Source organism: Anopheles arabiensis, chromosome 2, assembly GCF_016920715.1.
Source record: "Anopheles arabiensis isolate DONGOLA chromosome 2, AaraD3, whole genome shotgun sequence".
In the NCBI taxonomy this organism is placed as follows: domain Eukaryota; kingdom Metazoa; phylum Arthropoda; class Insecta; order Diptera; family Culicidae; genus Anopheles; species Anopheles arabiensis.
In genome coordinates this window covers 25,039,419-25,057,377 of record NC_053517.1, presented here as the reverse complement: position 1 = coordinate 25,057,377, position 17,959 = coordinate 25,039,419, and positions in this window count along the sequence as shown.

Genomic DNA, 17,959 nt, shown 5'->3' with positions numbered 1-17,959 from the left:
GTCATCGCGTTGATTGTTATTGTGGTTCATTGGATTTGATTGATTTAAAAGCAGCTAATTTCATTTGAATTTAAAGCCATAAGCCTATTAAATGATCTCTTCTTCAGTAAAGCCACCCAGTTATTCTACATTTTTTCCGCACGCCCTACCTCACGCCAGCGGAGCTCGTGTGTAGCACTCACTGTTATTGAGTGCCACCGGTGCAGAATGAAAGAAAGGATTCTCCAGTTTAAACGTCAACCATCTTCTCAGCGCTCTTCCTTCCTATCCTATGTAAGCAAAAACTCAAACGACACTCGCCAATTTTCATCCTCCCTCTCACGCTGGTTATATAACGTTCCGGTTCGAAGCTGGTGCTTACCGATCGGAGCATAAGCCTCGAAAGCGAGAGCGAGAGTATTCTGCTCAGTACCGTAGTATTCTGCCCTATGAGTTCTCCGCTGTGCCAAGTATCCCTGTGCTCAACCAGACAACCAGTTTCGCGTTAGCCCGCGCAATGCACGACAAAAGCGTGCGGTCAAAGCGTGTACCGACGAGTCAAAACAGGTAGCGAAACGCCAAAGCTGTTTCCATCAAACAGCGTACGGTCGAGAAACGGTAACGCAGCACGTATGGGTATGGGACGGCATGGTGTTTGCGGTGTAACGCACCGCGTTTAAGGGATGTAGAGATACGAGACCACATTAAAAGGGCATCACTGAATCGGGGAAAACAAAAGCGGCGGTACGCTCCACCAAAGCCGGAACGGAAGCGATGGGGACAGGACAGGGCAGCTTCACTGCATTCCATCCTGATTGGTCGGATGGGCGGAAGGCAGAATCGAAAGTGATGTTCAAATAATTTATTAGCCCAAAAAGGATGGAGCAGAATTTATCCATTTACGAACCGGGAAGCAGGGATAAGGGTAGGAGGGGGGACTTACATTGACTCTTTGCCGTGGAGGCTAGTTAAAAGCGATCATTGTGTGGTGTGGTGTTCAAAAATTGATTGCCTCTTTCGCTGTTACCGTTTAACGAGGCTCAATTGGTATTCAATTTGGAAGCGCATATTTTACCGTTTTAAAAAGCTTTTTATTTATTAAAGCTTGGGGAAGAATTCGTAACCGCTCTAAATTGCATTTCATAAAGGATCTTTAAGTCTTCAAAGAAAACCAGCCACACACCATCTGCTCACGCAAACGATCCAGTTTTGTTTGCACTTGATATTTAAACTCACTTGAAATTTCTTCACACTGGCTCCGGTTCCCCACTCAGACACCGGTTGCAATCGTTCCCGATTTGCTGATGGGTTGCTTCGTCCCGTTACGGTTCCAGCGCTCCGGCAGTTTGGTTGCAGGGAAATAATTGTTTTTCAAATGCTCTTCTACTCTTCCCAAGCAGCCATTTCTGCAGCCGGTTATGCCAAACAGCCATTTGAACGGTTGAAGTGCTTAAAAACTTTCTGCCACTTGACGGGGTTTGGGGATCGAAACTCTCAGCACCGAAACCGTACGCGAAATGCCGCAGATGGTTTCTAGTTGTTGTTGCTGTTGGTTTTTTTTTATTCTCATACCCGCGCGCACATTTGCTCCTAGAAAGTAATTTGCTCAGCTCGGTATCGAACGACGCGCTGGTGTGATGAGCGGATCAGCAAACCGTGCATGGGACAGGAAAATGTGGAAGGGGTAGGGGGGAGGGGGGAGAAAAAAGTTGGCTAAGTAAATCCTTTTATTATTTAAATTTTCCAACAGCGCGACAGCCGCGTCTTACAACGGTGGACGGGGCGGGTTGTGGGCTGAAGTATGGCGCTCATTGAGTATGCTTACACGAGTGAATGCTTCCGTACTCGGCGCTTGGGTTGAGTTGGCTGAATGTTGGTGTGTGTGTGTCTGTTATGAGACACAGAATAAGCCGTACCTTTGCACACTTCCAAAGAGAATGGGAGAAGAAAGCGAGAAAACGAACCTTTTTCTTAGCTCGCCTTACTCGGCCCACTTTCCACAGGGTTGGCGAAAAGAAATGGGAAGGAAAAATCTGCGGCTTTTGTAAATACATTCTGCACATTGCACAAAATGAACAGAAGCCCACTTGGCCTAAGTTTACTATTACATCTCGCAATGTCCGCCGAGGCTTCCACGAATCCACCGCCGACACTAGGGCGCTAGCAATGTTATACAAATTCGAAATAAAAAAGACACACTCCAATCCGCGCGCAGTATTGAATCAGGACGCACTTGAAACTTGGGCTGCGAGAGTTCGTTGATTAGGCTGCACTACCCGGCTGTGGGTGAGGTCCCATTATCCGTCCAAAGCCGCCAAAGTGAAAGAAAAGTGTCATGCAAAGTCACTCGTCCGAAATGCCTTCTGCGCGGACTATTTTTTTCATCTTTTTTTCGGATTTCCCTATCCTTTTGGGAGGGGATGTTAGAACTGCGAACGGTCTTTATCCTTTTGGCGCGTTTCACTGTTTTGTTCGCTTTGGAGTGCCCAGGGCTCACGGTACGGACCGGCACTTGAACAAAAGGAAGAAAGCGATGCGACGACCCATGCACGAGTGGCACACCGTAAGAAGCTTAATCTTTTGGCCTTTTTCACCGTTTCATGCGACGTTTCTTCTGATTAGTGACCGTAGTTGACAGAGAATTATTTCCGCGTGCGCAACCGCATCGCTCCTCCTTCGTGTTCCGCTCTTTCGGGTATGAATAATAAAAAAGAAATGCCACGGGTGGCAAAGGCAAGCGGCAATGGCTGGAAGCTGGCGCGGGCACACGCTAGTGACGATGGGGACAGTACAGTTCGTGCTGAAATGGGGCTGGGAAAAGCACTACCGAACGGTGGTGGAATTAAACTAACAACAAAAAAATAGGGAAAGGCGTCCTAGCAAAACTGACCAAACAAAAAATGGCTCAAGCAGCTACCACGTACTACGGTGAGAGAGAGAAAGAGAAAATAAGTGCCAAGGAAGGGAGGGAGCGGGGTATAAAAAAACACGCAGAGGTAATTAATCGAGGAGCTTTGGGAGTATGATACGGTCGGGCGAGCGGTGAAGGCAAATGGGGTACCCGAGACACGACGAATTTGGTGTAGCGTGCGCATAATTATTGCAGCTAGTGGTCTCCGAACTGCAAAACCCTGGATGGGCACACCACCAGCCGGCGTAGAGCGGGGAACACCAAGTCAAGTGCTCCCGCTAGCCCAGCAATCACTGAACACGATGGAGGAGAATTTGTTTAAAAATGGCTCATTTTGTTTTAAAGCATCTGCACTTTCAGCCTCTCTTGGGTGCTGTTGCTGTGTTTCTGTGTGTGTGAGAGAGTTTTTTTTCTGTTTTAATTCATTTTTGTTTCACAACCCTTGACGAAGCGTTCACAAGCACATCACAGACTGAAATGGCTGCGCGACAGCCTGTGTGAAATTGTATTGCACCGTTGAGTGGATTAGTTAGCTCGTCAGCTTGATTTTTATGCTCATGAGCCTGGTGCAAGCGTTTCACTGTGGAACAAATCACTTTACAGCCTATGTTGGTGTTTTAACAAACCAGCCTATTCATGACACTTTTTCTGCACTTAGCCATACTCTAGTCTTTCTGAATTGAAAAGAATTCATTCAAAAAATTATCCACTTAAGCATAAACGCGTTCATAATGAATACACGGGAAATGAGTTGTATTTTGTTATTAATTTACTAACATGCACTGTGTTTCATGCTTTTTGTATAAAACCATTTTGTTCGAACAAGCTGTTTTCAGTGAGTTGTTTCCCCAAAGACAACATTTTATTCACTCTTTTTTGTTATTTCGACAAGCTCTAACTTACCTTTAAAAAAAGCATTAGAACGATCCTTTCCCAATTTAAGTAAAAACCACCAATGCACTCTGTCTTACCCCTTTCTATGCAAAAGTTTTAGATCAAAATTGTGCAACGTAACACTGCGACTCGACCATCTCTTTAGAAATTTTCATAAACCAACGGAAATGTCATCAATTTCCCTTTTTAATAGATTTTAAGTATTATTGAGAGCTTGCCGCAACCGATTGCACCCCGCTTGGGGAATAATAATAATCCCCGTACCCGCCTCGCCCGCTAAAACGCTTAGCTTTTCGCTGCCGTCGAACAAATGCGTTGCTGATTTTTGCATAAATTACCAGCGCACAATTTAGTGGCACAAATAGCGACCACCATTCGGCGAAATTACGAAAGCGCTCGATCGGCGCTTCATTAGATGCAGTTTACTGGAACGATAGGGGAGGCCCGGTGAGTGGGGTAAGTTGTGGGCGATGCAGATGGGAAAGGAGGGGCGCACATACACCGTGTGCACTATCACAGACGACCACGCGCGGAAGTTCGCCGATTCAATTGTAGTGAAGTGGCGACGAGAAGCGACGAGCCTCGAGGTGCATTAACAGTCTAAGCACGTTTCCCCATAAAGTGGGGTTTCTCCAGTGCACTGGTTAATTAGCGGGCGTGAACATGGGGTCAATTCAGCGTGATGCTGCAGTTCGAGCACATCCTCTTCCACACACACACACACACACACACACACACACACACACACACACACACACACACACACACACACACACACACACACAAACACACTCGTTTGTCGTGTATACAACAATCGATTAAACAGTGATTGTGCAGAGCAAGTGCAGTGTACGCCACACATAAGCTCAATGTATTTTAATTATGCGTGCAGTGGCTCATTTTTTCTGTTTTGTTTTGTTTTATTTTTCCTTTTTAACAATGATTTCAACAGTGAAAAGCACTAAATAAAGGACTTACTTTGATCATACTTTTGAAAACCATGTAAATAAATAAGTTATACAACGAATATCGATGAAACTGGTCCGAATGAAAATCAAACCCGGTCTGGCCTTGCAGCAGCCAGGCACGTCTATCCAATAGACCACCACACTGCCCTCGTGAAGGGAAGCTACGACTATGGTTTGGTGCTGAAACCCAATAGCAACACTTTGCAACATTGCAATAATGAGTTTGATAACGTTTCTGTTGCGAACAGAATGTGTATATCGTATCTAAAACTTTGCACCTCTTTACAACTCCCCACCCCCGAGCCGCTCGTTCATGGTGAAAGCGCTTTCGCAGATTGCAGCCCGCTCGGCCCGAACGGTCCGGTACGGCAAAAGGTGTGATTATTCAATTGCGAACGACTCAAATTGTGCAAGCTCCGAAACGATGAAAGTGCACCGGAGCGTGAATGATGGAAACGAGCTGCCGCTAAAAGGAAACTGCTGCGTTCATCAATGTCTGCCCCGTGTCTAGCGGGTGCAATCTGCGGCGTTATTGCGATAACGTATCGAAATTGCTTGCACAATTCAAACAGGGCTGATGGGATCCCTCGGATTGTGCGGGACGAGCAACAATTCGAGATGCAACTAAAAAAGCCACACACACACACACACCGGCTGCTCCGCACCGCACTCCTTCGCACAGGCTGGGAAGTGTTATTGTGCGCCAGTATCGATTATTGCTGCTTGTTGCAGCCCACGGCCATACCTGACCGTGCCGTCTGCAGGTGAAGGCTGAACGCGCTTTGGTTCGAGCACTGCCTCGCCGGCGCACTTTCTCTCACAGCCCGGGACATGATTGTTGTCGAGGCGAAATGCGAATTGCTGGCCGTTCCTGCCGCTCTGCCCTGAACGGTTTGCGGTTGCACAAGGAATGAATTGATTAATCGAGAACGGTTCAACCGTTCCGATGATCGTAACAGTTATCGACAAAAATGTATCGCACTTCGGGCGGCAGAAAGAAATATTGTCTGTTATGCGTATTTGTCCGTGCTCCCCACAAGGCGCCTTTTGAAATTGGTACGTACACACACACAAAAAGAAACACAAAACAAAACACGAACGGCCTTTGCACGTTACGGTCAATTGGTTATTACTTTTCACAATTCGCAATACATTCCCCTACGAGTTGTTTGCCTTCGACGAAAACCCGTGCCACTAGTGGTGGCCACTTTTTCCCACGCCGTACCGTACTTCCGAACAGCGCCGACATCGACAAGTGCATAATTTTGCATCGCATTCGAAGGGTAAATAATATATTGCCTAATAGCACGAGCACCGCCGTGCCGTTGCATCGGTCGTCGGTTGGGGCACGGTCGTTGTCATTGGCCGCTAGAGATTCCTTGCCTCGCTACGGTACGACCATTCTGAGCCTCAGGTACGTTTGACGCTCCATTATCGATGTGAAAATTGAGGCCGACGGTTTCCACTAATTGAAAGAAAAACATATCGCTTCTCGGATAAGTGTGTGTGTGTGTGCGAGCGTGGAAAGTTTTATGCAGGACTGGGCCGATGCTGAGTTCTGCTGTTGGATCGATTCGATGCTTGGAAATGAAATAGTTCATAGGAGCTTTTGGAGATTGAATTTGGAGGCTCATGTTTTGTTGTTGTTGTTGTTGTTGTTTGCACTTGTTTGTATGTAGACAATTTTCTGGAAATATTTGAACATGCATTAGATTCATGTTTTTGCACTGTACCTTAAACCGAGCCCTGTTATTTGTCATTCTTTTCGTAGGTTTTCTTTTTGGATCGCCTTCCGAGAAGGATGGTATGTGTGTCCTTGGTTGAAAAGTTATCCTAGGCATGTCAAATAGACGGTGGTTAAGAACTTTTTTTAACCATCTCCATTATTTGATATTATCTTAACAATGGTATCACTAAAACGGGGGTTTGGGAGCAGAAGATGGATGTGTTTCAAATTTGGAGCAGTCTATTATGCTCCAAAGCAACAACGCCCATTGGAGTAACATATGACCTGAATGATTGCTTCTCAAGTACACATTTATATCATCGTTTCGGACACGGTTGTGGGTATCAAACCATTGGCTAATAAAAAAAAACAATTTTCTTGAACATTTAAGAAGGCATGAAAACAATTAATGAAGTAGTTTACAAATAGTTAATTCATATCATTTCAAAATTTGTTTTCACACATCTCAAAACGACTTCCTATTCTACTTGCTTTAAGAGTGAACGAATAAATGCACACCTAATCATACGCACCGAAACGATTAAACCATTCTGCAGGCGCCACATAAAACACATCCACATTTTACACTTACTGTTTGCTAACGGTAAGTTAAATGAACCTTCTCAAACCACCTTCCTCACTCTCTTTCTCTCTCATACACACACACACACAAACGCGTACAGCATTACAAACGTTCCGCACCGGAGGTTCATCTACAGTGGGTAAACAGTTTCCACAAATCAATTTCAGACTAATTCACAGCCAGCTTGTAACTTAATCAAACGCTCCCTAGCTCACACAAATAAGCCGACGCGTACCGCGTATTATCCTGCCGCCCCATTCTACCGCTTTTGCAATTTGCTAGAAGCAGGAGGAACCCCATTTATTCCAGTCCCGTGTGCACAGGCACACCCATTAAAACGAAGCTCGTGTGCCACAAACGCGAAAGTAATGCGATGGTTTCGGGTTTCGCTTCAAAACCATCTCACAGGCTCCGATTCATCTTTAAGACGAAGAATTTCGCGATATTCCGCAGCCCTTTACACTCCACCATTCCGACTTGGTAGTCGCTCTCTCTCTCTCTCTCTCTCTCACACACACACAACACGCGTACAGTGCGGTTTACCTTCCCCGTTTCCCGTTGCCAGCAAGCCCCTTGCCACCATACGTACCGAGACACAACTCCGCTAGCCTTTTCGGGTGTGTTTAATCTAATCATGAGCGAGCACACGGCAGCTTGAGCACAGATCTCGCCCGAATTGTGACTGACTGCCAAATGGTGGGGACGGAGGATACGGAATTTACCATAGCAAGTGTTGACGCAGTTAATTTTCATGTGTCAACACCGGCAACATGCGGCAACAGGGCGCGAGTGACAAGAAATGAATTAATTATTGTAATCTCCATTGTCAACAGCAGTACCGTCGGGGGGGAGGAGATTGAAAAGTTGTACTTTTTTGAGCCACTGTGCACGTATGTGTGCGTGGCAGTGTGGCGGAGGATTATGAAAAAAGCAAAACTGTACCAAGCGGTTGAGTAATGTTTGAAGCGTTCAAGAAAGCGCCGTGATTGTTAAGACTAGCAGTGTACTTTTTTTTCTTAGAACTGGTAACGGCGCACACTCACCCGGGTGCGATTAAGGCGTATTGAAAAATAGAATAAAATGATAAGTGCCATCGTCACGGCAGGCAGGCAATATTGTGTGGAAGTTGCTTTATTCGTGCGAAAAGTTAAAAGGCGATATAATTGAAGCGCTTTGAATGCAGGCCGCGACAAGACGACTGTAGAAATTATAAATACACTGCTACACTGCGTTCTGAGGCGTTTTTGTGTTACGAATCTTCTGATACGTTTACTCCCGAGCACGATAGTAGCGTGGTCTAAAGGTAATGGGGAAGGTGTAAAAAAGCGTACTATTTCCTGCCGGATAACGCTCACGCACATCCCAAAGGAGCATTTCTGTTCCGAGATATCCAGCTGCTGAGGGGGTACATGAGTCAGTTGGAGCCGACGGATGATACGCATCGGTGTCGTGTTGCAGAAGATGTCGTGTTTTTTGTACGTTTTTATTGTGGACATAAATTCTACAGATTTATAGAGCGTTCAAGCTGGTTTATCGCACTACAGGGGTGGTGCGCGATCGGTACGATCTATAAATCTAGGCAACCTTTCTTTGCACGATGGTGGTGCGTAGCTGAGATGGTGGCAGGTCTAGAAAAGGATTCGGCTTTCATTGCTCCAAAAACGATTTTTTTGGTGGTTATACACGTTTAAAAACGTTTACAATAAAAAAAAAACAGAAACTACTAGTCTGACCTAAAAAAATACCGCAAAAAGAAAGCTTAACTTTAATTGTGTCATGATAATGTACCATTAACGCACCGTGTCAATTATATCACTATTGTGAAAAAACACTTTGCAAAATCTGCCTTATGCATTATTCATGCTATTTACTGCGAGCAGGTGAGAAATCCTTTACGCGGAAAGTGTCGATTGCCGCAAGTAAAGCTCTCACGGCGGAAACATTAATTCGACATGCGTTTAACACTATTCAATCAGTATTGCACTCAAGTCGGTTTTATTTAAAGTTATTAGTTGATAAATTGATCTAATGAAACTTTGGGTACTTTTTTATTTGCTTCAAATTTTGTATGTAATTTAATAAGGAAGTTTGAATAAATTTTAAGTATATAAGGTCTATTCAACAGAGCACATGACACATCTAATCATTCATTTTTTCACTTTACCGTGGTTCACATATACTACAGGTACATTTTGCAAATATGTGCTTACAGTAAAACCAGAAGCAACGGTTCTCGCCAACCATGCCTGATGAAATTCCTTTGTAAGCTTCGTTATTGCTACGCTACTCACCAAGAGCCAATGTCTGAATTTAGATTCAATTTCACCTTCTCTCTTTCAAAGCAGTATCGCTAAAAAAGAGCTACAAACTACACGCCACATGCAATCAATCTCATTCCTGCATCCATATTCAGTCGTGCAAATTGCTCCCATCGGTGTATGAACGTGCCACAGCAAGAGCCCTCCACACGTCACCGTTGTATTACTTCTCACGAACTCACTCACCCTCATGGGTGGACGTAGAGCACTGGCGTACACTCACAGTGTTAACCTTATGGAAAGCTCGCTGAAACGACACTGCAATAGGTATTTAACTTCAAACTAAAACCATTTCGTCAATGTGCTTGAAATTTCCTCCTTCTCATTTCCAGTATTCAACGCAAAAGACTACACCATCATTACATTACCTCATTACCTGTCGACAAAAGCCGCCTCCAATGATCTGGTTCAGATAAACACGCTCTCAACGCTGCCTCAAATCTCTTTGCACTCAGCCACCAATTCCCGGATTCCCGATCAGCAAGGATATTGCACATTCCAGAGGACGCAATGAAATCTGATCCACATAAACCGTCCACAGCCAGGTGGAGAAATGTGACCCGTCGCTTTGCCATTCTAGTAATAGGTCGGGAATTCGGCTCCGGAAGCCAATATCTAGCCTCTCTTCATTACCAGCTAATCGACCACCTCTGACTTGATTAAAAGGATGACGCACAGATCGTCCGGGAAGCGGAAAAGGACGTCTTAGCTCCCGATGTGCGTCTTGCATCGGAATGGCCGAGTGTCGCTTTCCCCGGTTGGTAATTCAATTCCATGCTCTCGATAGGGATGCCGGGGAAAAGGGAAAAAGAAACCCATCTCAACTCTATCGAGTTGGAAGGGGTGGACAATTAAATTAACTATTCGCTAGTAGTGTCGGCATGTGTGGCTGTTTTATGTTTTCTCTCCGCATTGAAATCGATTATCGCTCATTCGTGGTGTGGCGTTTGACACCAATGGCAGAACATTTTCTTTTGAAGGAGGTCAAATATTGAAAACATTGTGCGGGAATAATTTATTCATTTGGATGCTATTTTCAAACAACCACTCTATTTCCTTGGAGGTATGGGTTGAAAAACAGACAGTGCGATGTTCCCAACAGAGGTTATTCAGGACAAAAGATGTATGAACGATACGGGCTGGCTGCCTTTGAATTGCTTCTGCTGAAAGTGGAACTATTTAATATATTGCATGTATGATTGGAAGTTGAGACATTTCCTTTTAGGTCATGTATGGGGTATGTAACGAACATTGTCTTTCTTTTCACGATTGGTTTTGTGTTTTTGAACAGACGTTCCAGATATTTAGAGTTGTAGAGACAAATTTACCAAAGAAATATTTGTTGCATAATTCTGCTAGATGTTTTGTTTGTTTTAAAACAGCCAGCTGGTTAATGGCATGCTTTTCCATATCTCATCAATAACATTAAACGCCACAAACGCGGCAAACGCCACACCACAAATATAATCGATTGTGATAATCGATTTCAATGCGAAGAGCAAACATAAAACAGCCACCAAAACACACATGCCGACACTACTAGCGAATGGTTAATTTAATTGTCCACCCCTTCCAACTCGATAGAAATGAGATGGTATTCTTTTTCCCTTTTCTCCGGCATCCTTATCGAGAGCCTGGAATTGAATTACCAACCAAGGAAAGCGACACTCGGCCATTCCGATGCAAGAGGCACATCGGGAGCTAAGACGTCCTTTTCCGCTTCCCGGACGAACTGTGCGTCATCCTTTTAATCAAGTCAGAGGTGGTCGATTAGCTGGTAATGAAGAGAGGCTAGATATTGGCTTCCGGAGCCGAATTCCCGACCTATTACTAGAATGGCAAAGCGACGGGTCACATTTCTCCACCTGGCTGTGGACGGTTTATGTGGATCAGATTTCATTGCGTCCTCTGGAATGTGCAATATCCTTGCTGAACTGAAATCTGAGAATTGGTGGCTGAGTGCAAAGGGATTTGAGGCAGCGTTGAGAGCGTGTTTATCTGAACCAGATCATTGGAGGCGGCTTTTGTCGACAGGTAATGAGGTAATGTAATGATGGTGTAGTCTTTTGCGTTGGATACTGTAAATGAGAAGGAGGAAATTTCAAGCACATTGACGAAATGGTTTTAGTTTGAAGTTAAATTGAAGTTACCTATTGCAGTGTCGTTTCAGCGAGCTTTCCATAAGGTTAACACTGTGAGTGTACGCCAGTGCTCTACGTCCACCCATGAGGGTGAGTGAGTTCGTGAGAAGTAATACAACGGTGACGTGTGGAGGGCTCTTGCTGTGGCACGTTCATACACCGATGGGAGCAATTTGCGCGTTTGAATATGGATGCAGGTATGAGATTGATTGCATGTGGCATGTAGTTTGTAGCTCTCTTGTAGCGATACTGCGTGGAAGCAGTGAAGGTGAAATTGAATCTTAATTCAGGAACAGGTTATTATCAGAAAAACCCGCAACCAAAGTCAAGCTCGAAATTGTTTGACAGTCGGAAACGAAACAATGACGAAGAACAAGGAAATACACATTCACCATCAAGATATTGAGCTTGTAAATTATTTATATTGTTTTTAAATAAGGTTTTGTGCAGATTAATTTACTGTTTCGTTTCACCTTATATTTTTTTACCTTAATGATATTTCAAGGATTGTTAATAAACGTTTTAAAGCATTAAAGGTATAATAGCAAAATGAAAATCTTATATCTAAATCGTACAGTCTCCATTTATTTTTCATATAAAAAAATCTGCAAGCCAACCTGTTCGATTCATTCTGACGTACCGCAGCTTTGTCGTAAGTTTAAAGCAAACGTTAAATTTTACGCAGGGCAGTTAGTACAAAAACCCCTTCAAGCCTCCACTCGACCAGCTACCCACATACGCTTCATGCGTGATGCTTTTACGGGAAACTTTTTCGAACGATTCTCTCGGTGGGTGCAGCAAAACACTCAAATCCTAGAATGTTACTTTTTACGCATTTTTACGAGCGTTCCTCTCGACCTCAAGAACATCTTAGCGCTAGTAACGATGCGCACCGCGATGGCTAAGGTGAACGAGTGGTTGCCAAATTGATTCTTTTAAGCGATGAGTGTGTGTGTGTGTGTTTGAGTGGTTTTCTTTTATTTTGTTTTTACTGTAAGCTCATGGTGCAATCCACTGTAGAAAAGTGTGCAGAATAAATTTAAGATAAAAAGGTCAGCGATTTTGCTTCAGGTCATAAAAACATATCCTACTTTGCGGCAATGCTGGGCAACGCGAAGTAAATCACACAAAGGGCAACACCCTGCACATGTGCGATGCCAACATGTGGTACAATAAAACGTAACTGCAGGCAGCCGGCAATTCTGCTTAAGAACGTGTAAAATTGCATAGATACCTTAACGCTAAGGCGATTTGTTAAGCAGCACGGTTCTGTTTCTTGGTAATGTGTGACGACAAAACGGGGCTAATCTCACTGTGGGCTATGAAATAGTCATAGCGTTTTTCTTTTCTTTTCTGCCCGTTTGCACGTCGGACGAATGTGGGGAAAATCATTGTGCAGTTTCGTTAGAGTGTTACGACAACGGCGTGTAATTTACGTTGATTATCTAAAATTTATAAGTGGCTGCCAAATGGTCTCTTGTGTAGATACATTGCCTCGTAAATGACAGAGTACGGGAGAATTGTATACACAATATTGTATGATAAAATTATCAGAATGCTCAAAAAAATGCTAAAATTAGCTTGTCAATTGCTAAAAGACAGTTATAGTCCGCCTAAGTGCGTTTGAACATACGAAACTTCGCCCAGTGACTTGAAAATAGCTCATATCAACTTGTTGCTGCCAAAATGTATGATAACTATCATCAGAAGCACTAATTAACAGTGTGCATGCATCAATATATTGTACTCCCCGGCGGCATACATCCGTTACACCGCTCTGGAATGTTAGCTTATAGCGACGATCCACAATTATTTTCCCTGCAAGCGGCCAAATGATATTTATTTCGGTCAAAGGCTATATCGTTGAAATGACATACCTCCAAGCTCGTAGGTCATACCGAGAGAAAACGGTCATCGGCTTCATCATAATGCACGATACGTGGAAATCCTACATGTTGAAAGTCCAGTGCGTAGCTCTTTTGCTCATGTTAAACAATGCATGACATGGAAAATCATGCAGAACCATGTTACCGAGATTCTCCAATCATATTGTGTTTCATGTACTTTTTAGAAAAATAACATTGTGAAAATGTATGCAAACTGCCCAATTTCTACCGTACATATTATGCTACATCTCGCACATCATACGTTCATTGACTATCCATTGTACGCCCGTCAATAACGCCACGAAAGAAGGTACACAATTTTCACAACATTTCCTAGAACACCAGCCCCATATCCGGCCGATGGTGAACTACATTCGCTTTGCAAAACTATTCTACCGATGCGCCTTCACGTTATCACGACCGACGGTCTTCGGTTCGGTGGGGAAAATTCGAGCCAACCTGGGCAAATCCTCGCCAGTATCCGGAAATCGTGCTATATTTCATCAATTTTGAGCCATAAAAATCATTCCACTTGATTACGGTTTGCCGGCCGGGGTGATATCAAAACGGGTACCTTTTGCATACCCGCCAAACCGTACAGGAAGGTGGATGGATTTAAGAAAGCCCTAGCTTCCCTCAGCAGTGGTAAGAATGACTGTTAAGCAGAAAAGCCAAACTCAGCATAAAACAGAAAATCCCGCTCATACTGTTTTGCTGGCCAATGCAAAAACCGTCAGCGACTTAACCGTCAGCAGTAGAGGCAAAATAAAAGATAACGCTTATTAGAATTTGGTTGCACATTAACATGCTTTGCTCGTGTTTAAATTTGAGCCACGGCATAGGAACTTTCACGGCCCGAGCCGAAGAATGCAACGATTTTAAACACTTTGATGTGCTCCGGTCCTAAGTGGTTGGCATTGGGAACGAGGCATGAGGAGTAATATTAAAGTACTTGTGCTTGAACTAGAAAGTGAGCCCGAGGATTCGCTCATTCTCCATGTCTCCCTCTCCTTCTCTCTCGTGCGCTCTCATTCTCTTTCTTTTTTCTCTTACCAACACCGGTTGCAGTGCAGTTTGGGGCGTAATTTTTCTAATTTGCATAAAACGTGCACTTTCCTCGCACGGTTCAGAAGCTAGCGCGCCAGCAATTGCATCGCATCCGGTTTGTCCCGTTTCTGGTGGCTTCGGTTCCTCTTAACCGATGTTGTAGGGACCAACGCTCAAGAGCGATGCGGCGGATGAAGTGAAAGCTTAAAAGTGCCTTTCGAGCGAGCCGGATGACGTTTGATGTATTACGCAGCATTAGGCGGGGGGTTTTCGGTTTGGCACAATTCATTTCTTTGCTGGCACTCGGTTGTCTTTGATGTTTGCATTGCTTGGGATGGTAAGCGCCATAGCTGCGCCCGCTGGTGCGCAGCACAATAGAAACAATGGCTCTGCGATAGTGTCCGCTTTGAATGTTGTTTGCAAGTGAAGATCATGGTAGATTAGTTAGCTTATGGTCAACGAGTGCAACAACAGTTACAATTGCACAAAAAATGCAATTCTGTTTGCATTGCAAGAAGCTTCACTTTTTCTTTCTTCTTTATTTATATGCTAGCCAAATGGGAATGCACCACAGCTACATCATGTGTTGGCTTTGAACTAACCAAAACTAAACTTTCTTGCCATCTTTGTTGTCTCTGGTGTTTTTTTTTCTTCAGTTTATTGTTTTAATAAAAAAATAGGGCGTTTTCATTAACGCAGCTATTCTTAATGAAAACGTAAAAAGTTTTATGTTAAATTTTTCAATGCAACAACGATTATCAACATATTCTTTACCTTTTTTCTAACACTGAACCAATTATACTCTTGAAAATAGGCCTATCCATTCCAGCTGCAAAAAAAAGAATCATGCTTTCCCCCCGAATGCCGCCAGCCTAATCCAAATTGATTTTAATCATTTGATTACTTATGATTCGCCAGTTTCTTTTCTCATCGTTCGTCGCTAGTGACCAACTCCAACCAATTCGAAATGATGAATGCCAGTCTTATCCTTGCTGTACGCTCTATTCAATTGGCAAAACGTTAAAAAAATAGACAAAAAGTGTACAAAAAGTGGCTCTGTGTGTGTGTGTGTGTTTTTCCTTCGTTCTCTGGGTTCGACTTAGCATCTTCACCGATGCTTTGCTGCGCCTGAAAGATAGGCTACACCCATCATCCGACAACTGTCGCGTCACAACCGGAATCAACTAACTTTTTATACCGGTTGGGAGATCTGTATTACATTTTTTCGCTCTCTCTCTCTCTTTCTCTCGTGTTCCATCAACAAAAACACGCCCTCACTATCATCCGGAGCCGCCGGCTACCATCATTCGGCTGCTTCTTTGTGCTATCTTTTCGACGCCGTAATTGTGAAGGAGCTGTAAAGCGCCAAAGCCCCGATAACGCCTTCGAGAGAAAACCGCCCAGATCGAACGAAAGCGACAAATACGAAACTGAAATGGGCAACAAAAACTAACGATGCCGAAAAAAACCTCCCAAAAATGACGAATAGTTTTTTGCCCCATTCTCTGCATCTTCCCACACTTTGACAGTAAGCTACAGAGTGAAGAGAGGGAAAGGCACAAACTTCTGGTACGTCTGACTGCTTCGCAGACGATTCGTCGTGCAGGTTTGCTTATCATGGGTGCAAACGTGATTACAGACACATTCCCTGCCGCTGGGCAACATTGGTGCGGAATGATATTTTCTTTATTCGCTTCAGCGGTAACGCGAACGTGCCTTCGGTCGTGGTTTAAGACTCAATTTCACTAACGAGCACAACTGTTGTGCTACTTTTTTCTTCTTTTATAAAAAAAAAGATGCTACACGTTGGTTGCTGTTGCATTTTTGGTGCTGTGCGAAAAAAAACTAAGCATAACATACACACAAAACACAAGAGCGTAACCCTAGAACTCAACGTAAAAACATGCAAAACCACAATTCTTGTACATGTTGGCAGAAGCTACACCAACATCCCGAACAATCGTTTTGATGGAGAGGTTTTTCGTTTCGAAGAACCGGAATGCATGATTCTGATAAATGAGGGAATCAGGATTGTTGATGCTTGGAAAATGATGATTTATATACAGTGTGCCAGTGCCAAATCGCTGAAGGTTGTAAGTTTCTTCTGCAACTGCCAGCAATCGCGTGGTATTGCAGTTTAAATGAATAACTGAGCATGTTTTCTGTTTATATTTATTTTTAATCTTATCTATATTTTTTTAAGCTATAGAAAATATATTAGAGGAAGAAAAATGGTTCTGGCGATTGTTTATTATTATGGTGCAAACTTGCATATTCCACCGTTTGTATTTGATTAAGCATTATGCCGTCTTGTTATCGTCTTATAAGCTTCTTTCGGAAATTGATCTTAAACAAGATAAAACTGATAATGCCAATACAGGTGACTAAATTGGAGCTTCAATTAAATTGCAGTGTATCATATCTTCTGTACAGAACTTATCATAATACACACTATCAGATATAGACATAAAGTAACATATTTATTGTAACAAAATAACAAACCAGTCCACACCAACAACACACCTCGAAAGATGTCAGTCCAATCCGTTGATATAAAAACAATTAAAACACACTTATAGAAAAGAAGGTGAACCGAGAATGCACAGCAACTTATGGCCAAAAATGCAGCAAAAACATACAAATAGGATAGCAATTACAACAATTAACATATCGTAACCCTAAGCAGGAACGGCTTATTCATTACAACCCTAGACAGACACAAAGCGACAAGGATTCCAACGTTATTGTCAACAAAAAATAAACAAAACTAACTAAGTGCTCTTCCTACATCTATCGAGATCTCTTTTAAAGAGTTTAGTTATTTCCCCCTACCCAAGGTAAGGCCTTTAAATTCTAACGTTTCCAGTAAGATTTATATGATCGCCTGGACGATCAAGTGTCGATTAGTTCGCTTCGAAACAGTATCCAACCAGTGACGGATTAACACGAGTGACGGTCCTGAGCGATCTCACGACTATCCGAAATGTCGAGTGAGAAGTTGTATGAAATGTTTTAAGCCAGACAAAGATTGAGCAGCAAATTTACTTGTTAGCGAGGGTTTGGTTCATTTTTTCGTCCCTTACTGGCTCGAAGCCCTACGCGGCCGGTTAGATGGGATACTGCCTAATCCGCCACTGTATCTACCTCCGTTCTCCCTATTTCGGTAAACGATGACCTTCCTTAGCGGTGTTCGAAGGCCACGCTAGCCAGCGCGCGTTCAAACCCATTTGTTTGACTAATAACTTAGTCTACTTATTGTAAAACTCTTATAGTCCTTATTAAGGAAAAAAGATCGATCAAATCCGAAGCAAAATTATAATCGTCAGAGCATTTTACGTGTGGTTTGTAAAAATAAAAATATTTTGTACTCGTTTAATAAAAAGTTAATAAAAACTTAAAAGATATTTAATATTAAATACAAGTTATCAAAATCGTTGGAAAGATTACAATGATCAAAATAAATGAATTAAACAATATGAATCAACTATTTTTCCCAAAAGCTCTAT